Here is a 19,857-nt window from a genome sequence, read left to right as displayed (position 1 = left end):
CTCCAGGCTACACAGCGATCAAGTCAGTTTTGCTTTCTATTATGTCAAAGGTATTTTCAAAATAATCTTTTAATAAAACTTCAACCATGCTTGGATGCAGTCCCTGTGTGGACGTATATAAGAATACTCCATACATGTGGGATTGTGTTGGCACATTGTGCACCCTTACCTGACTGAACAGCTGATAGAAACATTTCAGCCCCTTCGTTCTTCAGTAAAAACACTTCTTCCTTGAACTGTAACCACTGTGAAGTAATGACATGAAAATAACGTCTCTGCAAACAAAGCATGGGCTCCTGTCTTAGCAAGATCAATGAAGAATGACCAAGAGAGGTGACACTGTAAAGGTTTGGTCCAGAATGCAGGTCTACACACGAACTGCCATCCAAAAACAAAATGAGGAGGATACTCACAGGGTCACCTATAGTTTTTGTGGGATGAGCCATTTTTCTCTATTGTAGCCTTAGTTACGAACAAGCTTGATTGACCACATTCAAGGCATTTTCCCTAGCTGGTGTGCATTTTCAGGGTTTAACCCTAAGCAGTGCACAGACAGCTTGAGCAAAACCATGCACCAATTTGTCCTTGTAAGTCTTTTCAAGTACCAGCAGGGATAAACAATGTACAAGAACTTTCCAAGCAACCAAATGTTCTCTTTCCCCTGGCAGGTTTACATACCTAAGCTAACTTAAATCTAATGGTAAAACTAAGAGTTTAGGGACTTTCATAGGTTTTGTAGCAATCTCAGAAGAATCACAGCCTGATGGAATGAGGATTAGCTCACACTCAGTCAGCCAGATAATCATGAACCACACGGAAAGTCATTTTATCAACAGCCAAGTAGAACTCAGCAGAAATTTTTTCTCAGGAGGAAAATCAGTTCTGTTTTATATAACATTTTCTTAAATATGCAACAGAAGATGAAAGATACTTGGTTCTGATGATATCTAGCTTGTATGTCACATTTCATTCTAAACTGAGTAGCAAACACAATCCCATGTGAAGATGATGTTAACGGTGTTAGCCAGACCTACATTTCTCTATCCTGTTACTCTTAGATTGCCTGAATTCAAGCAGGATTTGTGCTCTGATGAACACTCTCATCCAGTCTGATTTAGTAGATAGGAGTTAAATTATCTCCAAGCCTATATCCAAAGATTTGCTGGCCCTTAGCCAATAGGGAGATAAAGCTACCACCCAAATGAAAGCTCAAGTTGGCAGCAGTGTACAGAAACATTGCGCAGGTGAGGGGTACAGGACATTTGTTTGCTCAGTGACACACAGTGACATCAATATCGCTTAAAATGCTGGCGTCACATCTGTGTATTTGGCTCAGGGATTGTATGACACAGTCAAATTGGACTGATGAGAGCCAAGGAGTTTTTAGACAGGAGAACAAGCCTCAGGTGGCAGGTAAATGGGACTCTGTCAGAACTGCATAATGGTGAGACATTGAAAGTAGAGATGCCCACCAAGAAGCCAAATGGGTGCATCAGAGGGATACTGCACGTGGACCATAGGGTCACTATTAGAATAAGAGCCACAAAATAAAGAACATGTCACCTTTTCTGAAAGATTTATATTCATCTGGTTCTCCATAATGGTAATTTGTTACTCACAATAGCTTTTTTATATGTTCCAGACAGTTGTTTCACTGAGACCATCAGCAGTAAAAAATCTTTGTCCTTCATTAACTTCTCACGCAAGCATTAATTATCCCACAGATTCTAGTAATAATAGGCTTATGAAACTGACGTTTGAATGTACCAATAACCTCTGCAGTGAGCTGTCCCATCCATCAGCAAATCCAGGAAAGTAACTGGGGAAGATACATACTTTTAGAGAGTTTCTACCAAGATCTCTTTTCCTACTTCCAGGACAGTTGGGAAATGGATTGAGGAAGGCTGTTTTAATTTTCCACACTCATCTTTTCCTTTAGTAGCTTTTAATCACATGAAGCTTAGTTATTTAATGTCTCTGAAGTCAAACTGGCTATTTGGTGTATATTGCTATGCAGTTCTTTTGAAACAGCACCAAGCACAAAAGGTACACTGTTCTCCTGCCTGTTTCGTTCCTCCTGTTAATCAATGGTAATACTGTTCTGGAGCCTACGATGTGGAGCCTGCCGTGTTGGGCTCTCTTAAACACTGACCATCAAAGCTGTGTGACCTCAGGAACTAAAGCAAGACAGCTGGTGAGACACACCCAGGGAGCAGAGTATAGGGACCACAGAAGCAGCATGAGCTAGTATGACAAGCACTGATTCTAGCAGATGAGCAGTCTGAACTCCTAGACTGGTTACTGATAACCCTGGTCCTTGGAAGGTGCTCTATATGCCTGGAACACTGCATCTACGAGGTGGCCATTGACACTGCTGGATGCTGTGGTTTTCCTACAGGGAGTACCTTTCAAGATCAGGTCCTCTGGATAAGTAAAAATGCAGAAAATCTCCCCAGTCTCCCCCTGACCTTTAAATAGCACATCAGCACGTGGAGATATTTCCTTGGAGTAGGGTGGGGAGAACACTAAGGCTGCTTCTTTTTCATGACCTCACACTTGAGGGGGCCTTAGCCCATGATGCCAGTTTTCCAGCAGTCCTTCAGGCCTCAAGCCATCCCTCCTGTAGCTGGAAAACCTGTCAGCATGCATGTTCTAGAAAGAGGAGTCCAGCAGAATGTTCATCAAATCCATCCTCCCCGCCTGTGGGTGTTTATTACAGTGGCTCTTAGATGCCATAAGCTTGAAAAAGCACCACCTTATGCTGTGAACTGTGAATTTATGTGCAGTTCTTTGTGCCACCTCTCCTATTTCTAAAACTCTCATCAGATCGCAAGTTAAAAATACTTGAAGTACCATGGTCTGTCTAATTTTCTGTATGAGAACCAAGTTCTCTGTCAGCACCATGCAACAATGAAACCTGCAGTGTCCTTACTTCAGTGTGCTTCCTGGTCCTCTGTAATACAGACATTAATGAACTGTAACCTGGGAAACCACTGAAAGTCTGTTGGCTTAATGTATGTGAGATGTTTGGTTAGATTAAGTGGTCTTTCAGAACAGAAACTGAAGAGATCTTCAGCCCTCACAACTTCATGGTCTTCAGGCTGTTCCTTTACATCAAAGTTTCTTGAAATTCATGGAGCTAGTTTTGGACGTTTTTTTCTGTCTGCAGTGAAGCAATAGCTGGTGTCTGGAAGTGGAAGAATCTCTAGTTACCAAAGTAATTTGAGAAAGAAAGAATGTATTTGCAAGATTAGAGTACATAATATTTTGCACTTTGATAACAGAATCATGCAGAATTTTCTAAGCCCTGTACATAGAATCATAGAATCACAGAATGTGAAGGAGTTGGAATAGACCTTAAAGATCATCTAGCCCCAACCCTCGCTGCCATGTGCAGGAACTAGACCAACTAGACCACTAGACCAAGTTGCTCAAGGCTTTATCCAACACGGCTTTGAACACAGCCAGGACTGGGGCATTCACAATCTCCCTGGGCAACCTGGTCCAGTGTCTAATCACCCCCACATGCATCAGTTAAATCTCATACTATCCCATTAACACTACCCTTACCTTACAGAGGTAGCTGAATGACAAAGAGAGTAGAGGAATGTAAGACATTCACTGAAATTCACACCACAAACTGGACTTGGACTAAAACCAAGAGTGTCCAATCTCTCCTTCTGGCCCTCTCTCCATAAAAATGCTGCCCTTCCTCATCTGGTCTTGCCTTTCACTTGCATGCAAATTTGTCTGTCTGATACCTCCTTACACACATATGATCTCTAACACAGAGTCAACAGGGCTACAGTCTGTCCCACCATTTCTCCTTCCTTTTCTCTAGCTTGCTTCGGAAACACTGCCAGCCTCTCACCCCTGCCATTCTGTGTCTCATCTTCTGTCTCCCTGTCCAGGTGACATCTCAGCCTGACAGGTTGTTTTTAGCAGTATCCCTGCTATCTGTTTCAAAATCCTTCCAGAAAATAATTTTCCTGTGCTGCTATCTAGATCCTTCACTTTCTCCTCTTCTTGCATTGCATTAATGTCTTTTCTTTCTCATCTTTTCACTCCCAGCTCTTCAGTCCTCTACCCCATCCTAACTCTTGTCTTCTGGTCATCTCAGAGGGATCAAACATACTTCTTATCAGACCACATGTCAGGACTCACCTATTTGGAGCCCCAACATGCATCCTCTCTCTTTATCCTGCCCTCACAGAAAAGAGGGATTCTATGAAGTTGCATAGACATGCTTATGTGCACCCTCAAATGTTTCTTAAATTCTCTTTAGCTACGATGTCACCAAAATGTTACCAGCTAGCTAGGCTGCTGGTAGCTGGAGCAACCTGCCTCTGATATGAAGCATAATGTCTCCACTGGATCCCGCATATTTCTATTTAGCTGTCTGCATCCTGCTGGGTTGTATCTTATTCTGACATGGCAAGCTTGGGGTTAGAGACAGAAATTGCATTTTTGTTCTGTGTTTGCAAAGTATGAACCACACTGGGACCTGAATCCATCATTACCAAGTCTTTGACATTAAGGTGATAAATAAGAGTGAAAATTACAGTCACAGAATTGTCATGGGGAGAGCAAGTGGCAGCACTGACAAGAGAGCAGCAACAGCATCCTGTCTTCCCTCCTTGCTGTTCATCACTCACTATTCATTTCAGTATCTCTGTGATTCTGCACCTGCACACGTGCAGCCTGTGGAGCAGTAGGATTTGTCACCATCTAGAAGTCTTCTGCGAATTAGATGAGTAAGATCACATGGCCTTCTGCCAACCAAATAGTTGTAAGCTCTTCATTTACAAGAAGCTTTCACTTGAACTTAGCCGCCACAATCCAATTTGCTCAATTTCAGCAAGGTTTAAATTGTTATTCCTGCTCTTTCTACACTAACAGCCCCAGAACAGTATGTTGAGAAGATGTAAATAACATGTCTGAGAGAGATTTTCAACTGGATGTGTTAAAATCTGCTTTTTTGCCCCTAAAAATGTCCTGGCAAGAGAAAATTACTAGTTACGGACACGTGTTTCTGTCATATTTATCGGCAACAAGCTAAGCTGATTTGCAGCCTTGGACACTAACCATCACTCTACTTTCAGGTTGCTGAGGACTTGATTTATAAACATGACAAAAGCTAGCAAGCTCCCAGAATAGAATATGCTTTAGGGCTGAGCATACTTAAGGCAGAACATTAAGGTGAAAAAGCAAAGTGTTGATCATGTTTAGAGTGGAGTGTAACAGCACACTCCAAAGAAAGTAAGTCACCTAAATGTTGTGTAAGAGAAGATCACTTGGATTTAGTGAAGATGAGGGGGCAGAGGAAGAGGCAGAACTCGGAGTTAACTGGATGTATACAGAATAGGAAAAAGACGTGCATTTTCACCAGCTTGAAAGCTGTGCCATAGGTGTTAAATGGCCCCCTGAGCCTAAGCAGACTTTCTGTATGAGGAATATTTTCTTTTGATGTTTCTTCATCTAGGGCGCTGACCATCATAAACCTCTTAAATTTCAAGTGCTATTTTTATGGCCTCTTTATGATTGGAGTAACCTCACTTAAAGGATTACAGGGGTCACTTCATGTCTTTCTAGACAAATGCATTCTGCTAAAGATCAGATTGATCTGAAGTCAGCTGTTATCTTTGGCTTTGATTGTTAATCATTACCAAGACCTTTGTTCTTTGATTGCCACTAGGGAATCCTAAATGCAGGGTATGTTAATTAGTACCTGGCTTATCAGCAAGATGTGCATCATCAAATACAAGAAATATATCTGTGATATTGTTAGGAGAAGTACCTGAAAATAAATTTAAAATACTAGTATTCACCTGATGATTCCCACAATGCTTTACTGATTTGACTTTACTATTTACAACTGCTTTACAGTAGAGGTATTTAAAAGGGAAGACGAGTAGGGTGCTCTGTTTTATAAGGGATGAATGCTCTCTAAGTAAAAGAATGCCCAGCTTAGATTGAAGCATTTAGACAAGCTAAAGTCAAATTTACAGTTTAATATATTTGTGAGGTTATTCAGAGCCAATCTACAGAAGAAATGATGCAGACACTGCTTTCATATTAAATAGCATGTCCCAGCCGATCATCAGCAAACATCAGAAAACACAGTGGTGATTGATTACGGTCTAAAGCTCCATAGAGTTTCTGAATGAAAAATACAACTATGCAGAGTGTACTTTGAAAAGCACTGTCCATGTACTGTCCACGTACTGTGTCATGAGACCTTTCACAGCGTAAAGAACTACTTAGTGTCTGTGTACAGCTATTCTCCCTGTAAGACTGCCTCACCCTGTTGTACCTGGGCCTGCTGGGACATCAGCTGCCTGAGCGTCTCACTTTTGCTGAATTGCTTCACAACTTTTAATTTTGAAGAAAGGTTTTCATGTTGCCAAAGCCAAAGGGTGTGTCCAGAGGAAGTTGTGGGCGGCAAAAGAGGAACATGAATATATGATGTGCAATCTGGCACCTAGAAATGCTCGAGTTCATCTCCCACATCTATTTTTAGAAATTCTTCCTGCGGGTGCTTCCTTTAATCCCAAAGGTCTCAGATAAAGGATTCCTTTAATACACTCCAGTCTGAGCTATTTGATCTGGGAAAAGAATTACACCAAGAAATTGTACTCATATATTAAGTTAGCTAGATCAAAGATGCTCAATATTAAATTTGAATGTTTGAAGGATGTCATCCTTTGCCTTCACAGTCCGTAACAGGGAAAGGTCCCAGAATCACAGAATGATTGAGGTTGGAAGAGACCTCTGGAGGTCCTCTGGCCCAACCCTCTGCTCAAGCTGAGGTTGCTGAGGACCATGTCCAGATGACTCTTGAATATGTCCAAAGATGGAAACTCCACAGTTTCTCTGGGTAACCTGTGCCAGTGTTCAGTCATTTGCACAGCAAGAAAGTGTTTTCTGATGTTTAGAGGGAACCTCTTGTGTTTCAGTTTGTGCCACTGCCTCTGGTGGACTGGACCCAATGCTCCAAGTATGGCCTCATCAGCGCTGAGCAGAGGAGCAGGATCACATCCCTCAATCTGCTTTCAAGTGACTTCCCCTTGGTGAAGGCATGCTGAGTGATCCAATCACCTTCTTGTCAGAGCAGTCTACCTATGGGATCAGAAGCTCTAACTGTAGTATAAAAATCCATCAGCAACTTCTCAAATCTTATTCAAACTCAATTCAATTAGACAGATTTGAGACCAGAAGGAGTTTTGAGGGTGCTTTTCTGTAGGGGATTCTGAGGCCATGCAATAACAATCTGTGTCATTTTAATTTAAATTTTTATCTGTGTAACCAGGAGAAACAGGTTGGTGCAATATTTGCATTGACTACAGCAGAGAGTGAATCTCTCTGCAGCACTGCCAGTCTCCTTCATGACTAGATAATCTGAATTGTGGTTATAGCAGACGATGGTTTTTTGATGCTTCAGCCTTTGTCTTCTGTTTTTATTTTGCTCTTCCCACTTTTTCTACCCTGTTCCTCTTTACAGGCTTGTGCATATCAGAAATACCCTTTGGGAGAGAACAGGCAGAACTAATCAGCAAAGGCTGCTTTCCATCTTGAGGCTAATGCTAATGCCAGTGCCAGTCATTGCCTTCTTGCCTGACATTCCACATCAGTAGCACAATTTGAAAAGTAAATTAAGTTGTTGAACTGTGGTCTACCTTGCTCACAGCAGCCTCCCCTGGAGAAGCAATATCTTGTCCTTAGCGGTCTGGAAAAGGTAAAGTTTGGTATCTGGAAATTAGTTAACACCAGAAGCTTGGAGATAACTGGAGCTTTATGTTTTAAAGAATAAGAGGAATTTGAGAAATGTGGCTCTGGTATGTGAAAGCCCCAGGAAGTAAATGGCCTGAGCACATGCACCAACTTACTGCTTCGTTTTGATCTGGGCAGTGGTAAGTGAAAAACAGCAATAAACTGAAATATTCCACACTTGATATCAAGAGCTGGGTAAGTTCTGCTCAGATTAGAAGCGAATAAAATTCCACTTCCCTGCTGTTTACCCTCAGCTCCAGGAAAGTCTCTAAGGTGTAATTATTCAGGCCTTTCTCATGTGAGCTGAACAGACTATAGTTGCTCACGCTCCCAGAGTGGGAAAAGCAGGCAGATAGATACCTGCAGCACTCTGAGGCAGTACCTGCACTGCCCAGGGACTGAAGGAGGCAGGTACCAAGGGAGGCTGAGACACAAAGCACAGAGCAGTGCCAGCAGGCACAGGCTCATAGCCACAGAAATCTGGCTACAAACTCTTCGTTTAGTCACAGCAATTCCTTTGCTGCTTATTAAACTGATTATAATTGATTACTTTTTAACAAAGTTATTGCTTTGATCTTAGCCTCAATACCAAGAAAATAAAAGAGGAAAACTGAGATAAAGCAAAAGATTGGAGCTCAGTGAAAACGTAAAGGTTTCTTTCTTCAGGTGTTTGATTAGGGTTAGTGTTTCAAATAGAGGTTCGCACAGAAACAGTTCATTGAGCATCAGTAAGATAGTCACTGTGTCTATTTAAATAATGAATTTAAATCATCCTAACTTGGCACTATCCAGGTCCTCAACCTGTGTTTACAAGGTGGCACTGAAGAACAGAGAGTGAGGGCTCCTTGTTTCCTGCTGTAAGCAGTAAGAGAACCAACAATCCCCGACCTCAATTCAAAACCCATTAACTCTGCTTGGGTAGACTGGATTTCAGCAAGATATACACCCACGTGGCCTTTCTCTGCCTCTTATTCACCACATCCTCCCTATGGCAGGGAGGCAGGAGTTTGCTGCAGGCTTCCCATTACTTTTTTTGGGGTAAAAGCATTTTCTTGTGTGGTGAGAACTAAATCTCTGACATCCAAAAATAGCATTTAGGAACTAATGCTTAAATCAGAACAAGATTTAATACAAACAATCTTTTTAAGATATAAATAAAATTAGAAAGAAGCTTATGTACACATATGTAAGAAGTACATGATTAGAAGGTGGATAGCACTTCTTCACAGGCTTTATGTTTTAGAGGAAATTTCAGTGTCTAGAGGCTTCACTTTCCTTTTGATGTATAATTACTGTTACAGCCTAAGGAACAGTAAACATCATCCACAAGCTTCATGTGGATGTGCCAAAGAAATTTTCAATCTACTGACACTTGCAGATCAACAACAGAAGTTTTCAACCAAGCCAGATATGGAGAAGGTGGAAGAGAAATATTACTAGCATATGAATCAAATCTGTGTTTCCACAAGATAGCTATAACTCTAACTCTCTCAGTATGAACTAAAGATGCAGAACTAAAGATCTAAGTTACCTTCAAGCAAGGTACAATCCAACAAAATAGATATAATCAAAGTATTTCAGCTGTGAAGTTTCAGTTCCAGCCTATTTCTGCCTTTCAAGATAATTCAACTTAAATAAAAGTATTCACCAAGTGAATGCCACAGGGCTTTTGTTTTCTCTCAAGTTAGAAGAGAACAGAACTTTTGAGCTAACAGTCCAGAAGGGGTGTATTTGCTGATCCTTATGCAGCAGCACATGTACCTGATCATAGTCAAGCAAAAGGGCATGATGACCTCAGAACAGGTAGGCAGGGCCATCAGGACAGCCTAGGGTGTAGGAGATATGACTAGATTCATTGGAAAAAATTAACTGCATTGCTCAATTCTGCACATTCCCAACAAGAGGGGCACAAGCCATACTCAAAACATGAGAACAAAGTTTTTATTAAGATGTAGTACTGCTAAGAAAGAATGACAGCAGAGATGGAACAACTGCTTGGCCTTACCTGGTTGGTCACCAGTGACCAAAAAGTAATGTTGTTTGCACCGGTTTTCACCCATTCTCTCTGGGTTTGTAAGTAGAAAAAGCCATTGCTGCTGAAATAACAGAGAACTCAAAACTTTGAAATATATTTTGTGACATTTGTTAGTATCTGAATAATTTATAATTTCTAAAAAGACAATTTGAAAAATTAATCTGAAGAGGCTGTAAGTAGCACCTGGGACTGATTATTTCTTCCAGTACTAGTCCAACTCTTCATGATTCAGGGGAAACGCACAGAAAATAGATGCTTAGTACTTCAACTAGTGATCTACAGTCAACAACTAAACTAGACTTAAAGGCTTGGAACTAAGGCATGAAGAAGTTAAAAAATCACCTGAAAAACCCAAACAAGGCTTCAGGTAGCACATGACCACATATTCGCCAGACTTGGCTTCACAGCTGATCAAAGAAAGACGAAACTGGGATCATATCAGCCCATACTGTTGAGGTTCACAGAGAGTCATGCTTTAAATCATCATGGAGATACTGCTGGACTTATCTGTCTGGAGAGGAAAACAGCCACATCTGGCTACTCTGCAAGAAGAACTGATCCAGTTTAACCTTCCACATACAATATAGCTTTTTCCCAAACCCAAGTGCTTCTCTATGTGTGATTGTGAGTAAATGCTATAATCCACTGAGCTAATTAAGCAGAAACATTTCCCATTACAGCCATGGCAAAAGTAGTTTATTAGCATACTTTTTCTCCAGGGGAGGTTTAGACTGGACATTCAGAAGTATTTCGTTACCAAGGGTGGTCAAACACTGAAATAAACTTCCTAGAGAGGTGGTCGATGCCTCCAGTCTGCCAGTGTTTAAGTATTTGGACAGTGCCCTTATTAACATGCCATGTAGTGGTCAGACAGTTGGACTAGATAATCATTGTAGTTCCTTTCCAAGTGAAATTATTCTATTCTATGCTTTAATTTCCAGGAGTGATGGTAATATAAGAAAAATCTGCCAGAGAAAACGATTGATTGGATAGTGCCCAGAGTACTGAAATCCTGCATGGTTAGCAGAGTCTTGCTGGGATTAAGAGCACAAGTCTCCTGACTTTTTAAAAGACTGTGTTTGGATTAGCACAGGAAGAGAGGACTCAGGAGGGAACTCCAGGAATGCTGGAAAATCTCTGAAAAATTTGTCTCAGATTTGTTTAGCTCAGAGGTGCCATCTCCAACCTGTCCCTGTGCATTGTACCAGGTTAGAGAATACAACACACTAATGTTTCACCTTTCTAGAGACCTGTTTTTAAAACTAGGATCAATCACAAGGAAGACAAACTCACTATTTTGACCTGAGGGCTAAGTCCAAAAGGGACTGAATTTGTCAGAACCTTAGAGACCTTACAGATTTGAGTAGGGTGTTTGAGGATCCCTAGGTAATGTCACAGGGTACTAACAGGGGAGCTGTCTTCACTGGAAATGGGCACATGAAGCAAAGGGCTGCCTGAGCCAAGCCAACAGGGGTTCTTGCAGGTGAAGCTCAAAAATGGTGGCAGAACTGAGTGGGGAAGAGCTTGGCCTTATATGGTGTGTGCTGCTACTGGTGGAAGGGAACCAGAGCACCCATCTAAACCCACTGTTCCTCCCTAGGGCCTCTGCACTGACAGTCTGCACTGTTGGAGCAGGAGGCTTTGGTACAATGTTTGAGCTATAGAAGGACCATGTCTGCATTCCAAATAACCCTAATGTCCTATGGAAACGTCTGCTTGTTACAGTCCTTTCTGATTTCTTTCCAGGAGCTTGGAAAGCTTTGTGACAGTCAGTAAAACAAGTTTCCTAGAGAGGAAGGTTGTGAATGTGCAAAAGTCTAACTAAAAATGAAATTTAATACTTCTTTGTGTGTGAAATTGAAAGCCATTACTTTCTGTGCTCCTGGAAGATGCCTTTCTGAAAAGATCTGCATTGCCTTCAATGCTTGCAAATAAATTGCTCAGTTTCAGGTTTTATTATAATGCTGAGGTTCAGTAGGAAGCTGCTAAAATATCTGAGCAATGATGATTAAACCTAGTGAGGGAACCTAGTCAGATTCAGATTCAAAATGAAAGTCATGTAAACATTACTCTTACTCGGCTTCATTAAATAAGCAAAGGAAAGGTATTGGCCTTTGCTTGGGCGTTATGGACTGTATTCAGCAGGAATGAACTGCTGCTCTGTCTACATAATGAAGTGAGCAACTCACATGAGTGATCTGCTGAGCCTATCACTGGACTGACTGGAAACACTCCCAGAGCAAGCTAAGAGGATACTTAGTATAGGAATAGAGGTAGGATTGAGGCTGTCTCCTACAGCCTTTCCTTCCAGTTCCCTTTAGAGAACACCACATGCAAGGTGAAGGGAAAGACAAGCAGGTCGCTGCAAAACAAGAACAAAGAAAAAGCTTGCTCAGCATGTGGGCAAACAACCATACCCCAAGTTGTAATCTGTTTCTTCTTGTCAGTGGATCTTTTCTATAAACATGATCACCAGCTGCCCTACTTTGGAGACAAGGAAATGGAGTTACAAATGTTAAATTAGTTGCAGAAGGACCCTCATCCCTGCCCAGCATTGCAAGGGCAAATCATGAGTAAAGCACTAGCATCCAGTGAGCTGCTGACAGGGTCTAACTCTACACTGATCAGTTGATAAGAGTCTCTGTAATTTCCAGCTGCTAGAGCCTAAGGCTAGTGCCTTACTACTGAAAATTTCAGACTCATGCCTCCTAGTCAGACTTATGAAATCCAGCTACTGGGTTTTGGTACAGGTTGTGATCTACAGATGTCCTGTCTGGCTTATTTTCAAAACCTGACACCTGAGATTTGCTGCTAACTCACCACATTGTAGACACATATACCCAACTCTTAACAGTATTACCAGGTACACCACAACTTGGGGCATGAGCCTGACTTCAGCAGCTGGTTTCAAAACATTGCAGGTCTGAAGCACTACACTATTTTTCTAGGTTCTAAAAATAACAATAGAAAAGAGTAACCACTTGTTACTACTACAGTTATAAGGAACACAAACCACAGAATTTAGAGGACATGTCTGACCAAAAAGTACTTCCCATTTTCTACTTCTGAGGGGGAAAAGCCTTGCAGATTTGTATGAAGGAAAATTATCAGAAATAACTGCCTTTTTTTTGGTTATTCTAATAGATTCTGATATCTGATAGATAGACTCTCATCTATTATCAAGTTCATTCACCCTAGTTTTGTTCTACCTGTCAGTGCCAGAGCTCAGAGAAGTGTCAAAGGTGCAGAAGTTCCGACTGCGCACAACTTCTGCTGCATTTAACTCTGGTACTAAATAGCACCAGGGAGAAAAAGGGGAAAAAAAGCCAAAACAGGCTCAGTCTGTCAACCTTCCCCAGAAATCCCAGCACAAAGAAGACAGCCATTCATCCGTGTGTAGTTGTCTACCTGATTTCAGGGTGTGCCTCACTTTACTAAGATCTAAAGATCTTCTAGACACCTTAAATGGGACATATAAATCATGTGACTTTGGCCCTAAACTACAGGCTGGAGATCTGGACAAATAGCACAGATAAATCACAACAGGTGGAGCCTGTTTCAACCTTCCTTTCAGGGCAACACTTTTTGGCTGCACCATCAGCTTGCATGAATTCCAAAATGACATTATCGTTGGCCCAGAAAAGAGCCTTTTACCAGTGCCTCTGTGTTGCAGATGGCTCTTCCCCATTTCTCCTAAACACCAAGAGCTCCCTCAGCTTCAGGTCTTACAGACAGCACCCTTATCATCTGCCCTTTCCCCACAAAGGTACCTGGCTCCAGTACCTGCCTATATCTATGCTGCTAAATAGCAACAGGAATGAGGCTGAGGCCAAGTGAACCACAGTGGGTAATAAAATCATAGATTAGCTTGGGTTGGAAGGGACCTTAAAGATCTTGTTCTATCTCTCCTGCCGTGGACAGAGACAACTTCCACTAGACCAGGTTGCTCAAGCCTGGCCTTGAACACTTCCAGGGATGAAGAATCCACACCTTCTGTGGGCAACAGCGCCTTACCACTCTCACAACAAAGAATTTCTTCCTAATATCTAATCTAATCCTGCCCTCCCTCAGTTTAAAGGCTTTACCTCTTGTATTATACCTACATGCCCTTGTAAAAAGTCCCTTTCCACCCTTCTTGAGCCCCTTTAGGTACCAAAAGGTGCTCTAAGGTCTCCCCAGAGCCTTCTCCAGGCCAAGCAACCACAACTCTCTCAGCCTGCCTCCATAGGAAAGGCACTCCAGCCCCTGACCATCCTTACATGCACACTGCATAGATTTGGCCATACATGTCCTCTGTGGCCTTTGTAATGTTTTGTGGCCTTAACTACTGGAATGGGGGACGATGTTTAATTCAAAATGCCTGAAATCATGGAACTCAAACACTTTATGTGACTTCAGGAGAGTGATAATTTTATAGCAAATGCAGGTGAAGAATCTGTGCCGTGCAATATGGCATAAGGGCAAACAGGAATGTTTGGGGGAGCAAGGTTTATTGGAGCATGTCAGGGGACTGAGGAGCGGTCAGACACTGCACAGTGCTTTCCATCCTGCCTGTGAGGGATGATCTCTGAAGCATCATCTTCCTTTAGCCATGTTGACTGCCAACTGGCATAGCCCAGCCACAGCAGGCAGTAACCTGCCTAGTGACACGGATAATTACTGTCCTGTGCTTAAGCTCACTACCAGATGTTGTTTTATTTACCTATAGGGACACAGAGTCTTATATTCAAACACTTTCCAAGAAAAGGGCAAGAGAGGGACTAGCCCTAGAAGTGCAGATAATGTTTCAACCCCATGAGCCCAAATCTTATGGATATTTTTGTCCTTTCTCCCTCCCTCATTTTTCTACCAAGTAAAAAGTGAATAATAGCAAATCAGGGATGAAGCAATCAATTCACTGCAGTCCACAGAGCATGGAGATGGCAATAAGCACCAGGGAAAAGCCTGTCCAGAAAACACCAGTTCTGCTTTCAGAGGGGACTCAAAGAGCACACAGGAAATCACGCTGCAAACCCTACTGTGAATAACAAGAGCAGCCTCCAACATGCAAGACTGGGTCCTGTGCTCTGTGGTGCTGTTTTTATCTCTACTACAGATGCACAAAGGGCACAAGGCAATAACTTGGATTCATCCCACCACATTTCAGACATGTAACTTGAGCCAAACAAGTTGGGATTTCAGTCATCCCTGGATTCTACTGCTAGTGAACAGAAATGAGGTACACTTTTGTAAGATCTATCTGAAACATCAATTAGGTTAATTAACTACAGTGGAGAAGGATGAACGTAAAAGTGAATGGTTGACTTTGCAACAGAAATTCTCTCTTCAGGATGTTTTTCTGAGAAAGATCATAGCTGAGTTATGCAGAGCCACAGCATGCTGTACATGAATGCATGAGTATATATGGCCCAACAAACAAATCAGGCAGCAGAGAGGCTGTTTAAAAAAAATGAAACAAAATTATTAGATTTTTTTTTTCCAGTTGAAATATAAAAGACAATCAGAGAAAAGGAAGTGAAGGTTTCTTACACAATCTTATTTTTCGTGATCTGAAAAACTATTAGCAATTGAAAGCAAGAAAGGCATTTACAAAACCCAACACTGTCTCTGTGATTTAAAAAAAAAAAAGAAAAAAAGTTACTGAATAGCTTTTGCAAAAAGTTTTGAGCTGTCCTTAACTTAAGAACAGGCCCACCTCAAAGCAGAGCTAAGTAGGTTGCTCTGTTGTAGGTCAGCACAGATTCCTTCACCTGGTGTCGCTTATAAAAAGACCAAAAGAGGGTATTGATATTAACATTGAATAATATATGTGGCCGTTCCCTGTCATCTTTTTGATATTGTTCTTATGAAAAGGTTTCTAGAAAACAACAGAAATCTTTTCAGATGCCACCTCTACTGAACTGGAGCACTGAGGAGCTAATGGCTGTGAGAACGATCGGCGAGGCAGAGCAGTGCTTTCGGTGCAAAGGCTTTTTACATTTTTCTTTTTCTCCAAATGCTCTCAACAGATTTGATGGATTAAAGAAATGATTGACCACAAGATGATGGGGGAAGAAGAATAAAACAATTACTGTAATTATCATAAACAAATCATCGTTTGTTAGGAAAAATATCCAGCTACTAAATCTGTTTCCAAACATATGTAAACATCTTCGGAGTGTTTGTTAGACGATCTGCTCATCTATTCAAAGATCAGCTGCAGAAAATGCCCTTGTTTGAGATCAGCGATGCAAGACCTTCATCCCCAGTGACATCACAGCTCAGCAAAACAGGGTTGTTTGTCTAGATACCATAAGCTAATTGTGTCCTTTCACTCTAAGTCACATATTTGATCAAAATACAAACATTTTTAAAAAGCTCACTAAAGAGAGAAGCTGACCTCATGGCTCTCTTGCTGACTTCCTTTAGACCAGATTCAGGCCGTCAGTATGCACAGCTCCAGGAACACAAAAAGGCCACAAACCTGTTCCATGAAGCAGATACACATTGTCTCTGCATGGAGAAACCTTGAAGTAGTGTTGAGAAGATGAGACAAACTCTGTGTGCTGTTAATGCCCAGGGTACAAGCCCTGCAGGGAGAAAGTGCTTGCAGAAGGGCCCTGGGGATATCTAAGCAAACGTGCTGCCAGGCCAAGTTGGGGGCAGCTTTAACACTTGCCAGGAGAACATGGACACCCTGGGAATCACAAAGCTGTGCTGGGCTCTCTTTATGCATGTTAGATTCCTCTATCGAGTACAACTCAGCCTGATGCCCAGGCTGTAGGTTTTCATGCTCCCAGGCAGCCTGCTTCCTTGTCTTCGGAGAGGCAGCACTTGCAGCACTAGCTATATACAGCACAGGAGAAGTGCTTTGGTAACACACAAAGCTGCCACACTCTAGGAACTACTAAGACAAAAATATTCAGTGAAAAAGCAGCAACTTTTAGAAAGAGTGGAGGAAAGTAAAGTGCATGACTACAATCTAGATTTCGCTTGTTTTGAGGCCTCAGACCAGCTGCAGGGCTGAGTACAAAGACTGAGTGTTGGCCAGGTATTTTATTTCAAAACCTTTTTAACAGACAGTATACACTTTATATGAAAGATTTATATGACCTGAAGAAACTAGAGCATGTTTTAGTCAAATACTTTATGAGTAAAGCTCTATTTTTAATTTTTTTTTTTTTTTTTTTTTTTTTTTTGAAAGCAAAAATATAGATAAACTTGGTTAAGGTGAAAAACTGCTGAAAAGGAAGAAAAAACCCCAGTGATTTCTATGAATTTTATTTTTAATTAGTGTTTTCCATGTAGAGAAAAGAAATTCTCACCATGTCTAAGTTGGTATTCATTTATCCAGCAGCTTTCTGGTCCTGTTCTCCCCAGTATAGCCCCTCTTCTCTTTGCCTTGTCACGTCAACTTGTAGAGAGTAGAAACCAGTAAGAGACTTAAGTGAGGGCTTTCCTCTGAAAAGCCATGTGTGACCAAAAGTATTACTGAAAATAGCAAGAATAATGGGAAAAGAAAGAAAAGTGCTCGCTTTGGTCCACATTTCTTACATGCCACTCTGTTATCGACAATCATCACGTTAAACTTTCCTAGGTCATGTATCTATTTGCAAATAGAAACATTGCAACTCCACAAGTTCCTGGTGCATACATTTAGCATCCATTTCTGTAATTACCATTTTCGGGATCTCTGAAGGCATTCTGGCAGAGCTTCAGCTCTCAGAAGTGTAAGTACAGGGAACACTTCAAGTGTTTTTTTCAAGGATTCAGATAGTGAAAGCTATACGAAATAAGAAGGATTTAAAAATCTGCAGCAGCTGAAAATATGCAGAAAGTTAAAAAGTGACAATGGGGCTAAATATGGCTCAGATGACAGAACACATGTACAGCAACTTGCATAGTTTGGGAAAATACCTCTGATTTTGTAAGAACAATGTAATAAAATACCACATGACCTCTTTTCCTATGTTTCACATGGCTGAACAAGCAGATAGCTTATGAAACTACACAAATCTCATGATCTTTCAAATGGTCAGTCTCTCTTTCAGCAGCTTCTGCAGTACCACATCCTGACTGAGATAAAGTCCCCAGGGGCATGCCCTTCCTTGTTCTTTCTTCAGGAAAGCATCTTCCATCTGAAACCAAACTGTAAAAGAAAGTGAACTTTTTCTCAGTGGTACTTAGTGAAAAGAAAAAATTATTCCCCATGACCTGGGCCTTGAAAAATAACCAGATCAATCCTACAAGTCCTCTCCCTCAGGAGCAGGGTAAAACACATGCAGGGTTAAAGGTTGTTTCTGCTGCAAGCATGGGTTAGACACATGGTATTGGAGATTACCCCTGGACAGCAATATTGAGGAAGGATAACGCTGTAAAGCACAGCATCAGAGCAGTAACATTTGATACTACCTTCCCCACAGAATTCATTACACAAAATCCAAGACAAAGCTCAGTCCTGAACATATTTATGATCATTTTTTCAACAAGATTTTATCATCCTGATTTCCAAAGTCTGCATTTTTTTCAATTGCAGCTTTCTCTACCGTGGAATGGAGCAAAAAGTAAGACTACCCCTTTCTATCACTTAGAAGATAACTGTATCTTTGAATGTGCTTTCATTTAATTCTCATACACAGCACTACTAGAAGAATTACCTAGCTTAGTACTGGGAAGGTGCTGTATCAGATTGCAAAATGTTATTAAATCCACCCAATAGCAACAGTGGGATGAAACACAGCAGTTCCCAATTCACAGCGGCAGAACGTCAAATGGAAACCAGCCAGCAAAGATGAAAGCACATTTAGGGTGATGAGGTTCCAGTTAAAGGACCTTGAGGCTCAGCAATGATGTGGCCTGAAAAGATTTATGCAGCCACTCAGAACATAACTGAAAAAGGTACACAGCATGCAGGGACTAGCAGGAGCTTTGGGGCACTAAAATAAATTTCCTTTACTTGATCATGTGAGAATCTGGAGATCATCCTGTGACTTGTGAGCCATTACACACCAACCATCGCTGAAAAACAGCAAAAAATAATTCAAGGCAACAAAAATCTGACTGAAGCTGTATGTTTGAAAGTAAATGCTCACATGTCAGAGGGGACACACACACAGAGGACAGACTTGGAATAGCAAAGGTGAAAAAACAAAATTTCAAATTGCTGTTTGCCCCCTAGATTACAGCTTCTTGGTTACAAATACTATTGATAAATATTTTGACAGCTCTTCAGTATGATAGATTTCAAAGGGGAGATAGCAAGCCCCTGTCATAAATATCAGATCAACCAGAGCTCACAAACAAGGCAGCAGAGTCAACGAGTGATATTATAAGAAGCTCACGGGCCAATTTCTGCACTTTATGACAGCAATGGCAGTGCTGAGACATTCCAGCAATTGATTTCCATAGGCATAAGATGAGAGGTCCCTTGGGAGATCTGTACTGGGTACACTGCTCTAACCTGTCTTTACCTTCCCTCTTTTTCCAGTGGAGGAAAAAAGAGGCAAAAGAGTAAAAAAAAAAAAAAAGAAACCCACAAAAAAAGTCAGGCAGATATAACTAGATCCAGAGTGGAGGCTGGTGATGAGAACCTGCCAACAGTGAAGAGTTTTAAGACATCTATTAAACAGAAGAGGAGGAGGCTAGCAGAGAATTTAAAAGAAGTTTGAGGTGTGAAAAATCTGCATGTCTCTGTATTTATATAGATGATATTAGCAAGATCTAAAAGGAAAGAGAGGAAGCTGGAAATTCCTGCACACATTTCAGAATATCTCACGTTCCCAAACATTTTACTATGTGTGAGGTTTTGACACCTTTAACATCTCCAGCAGGAAAGAAATTTGTTGTAAGTATTGGAAACTGCTGAAGATCTAGTCAGCTGACTAAAAGTAAATGACAGCTGGTTTTCTTATTAAACATTATGTAAAACATTAACACATAGGCTTGCCATGTTAAATCCTTGGCCTCACATGTGTAAGCCTAAAGCAGCTTTTGCTGGAAGCAAATGAAGCTAGCAAATCTATCCCACAACTACGTCCGAAAGCTAAAACACTAATGAGGCTCCAGCAGATGCC

The sequence above is a fragment of the Pseudopipra pipra genome, chromosome 6 (assembly GCF_036250125.1).
Source record: "Pseudopipra pipra isolate bDixPip1 chromosome 6, bDixPip1.hap1, whole genome shotgun sequence".
NCBI lineage: Eukaryota > Metazoa > Chordata > Aves > Passeriformes > Pipridae > Pseudopipra > Pseudopipra pipra.
This window is presented reverse-complemented; position numbering follows the sequence as displayed.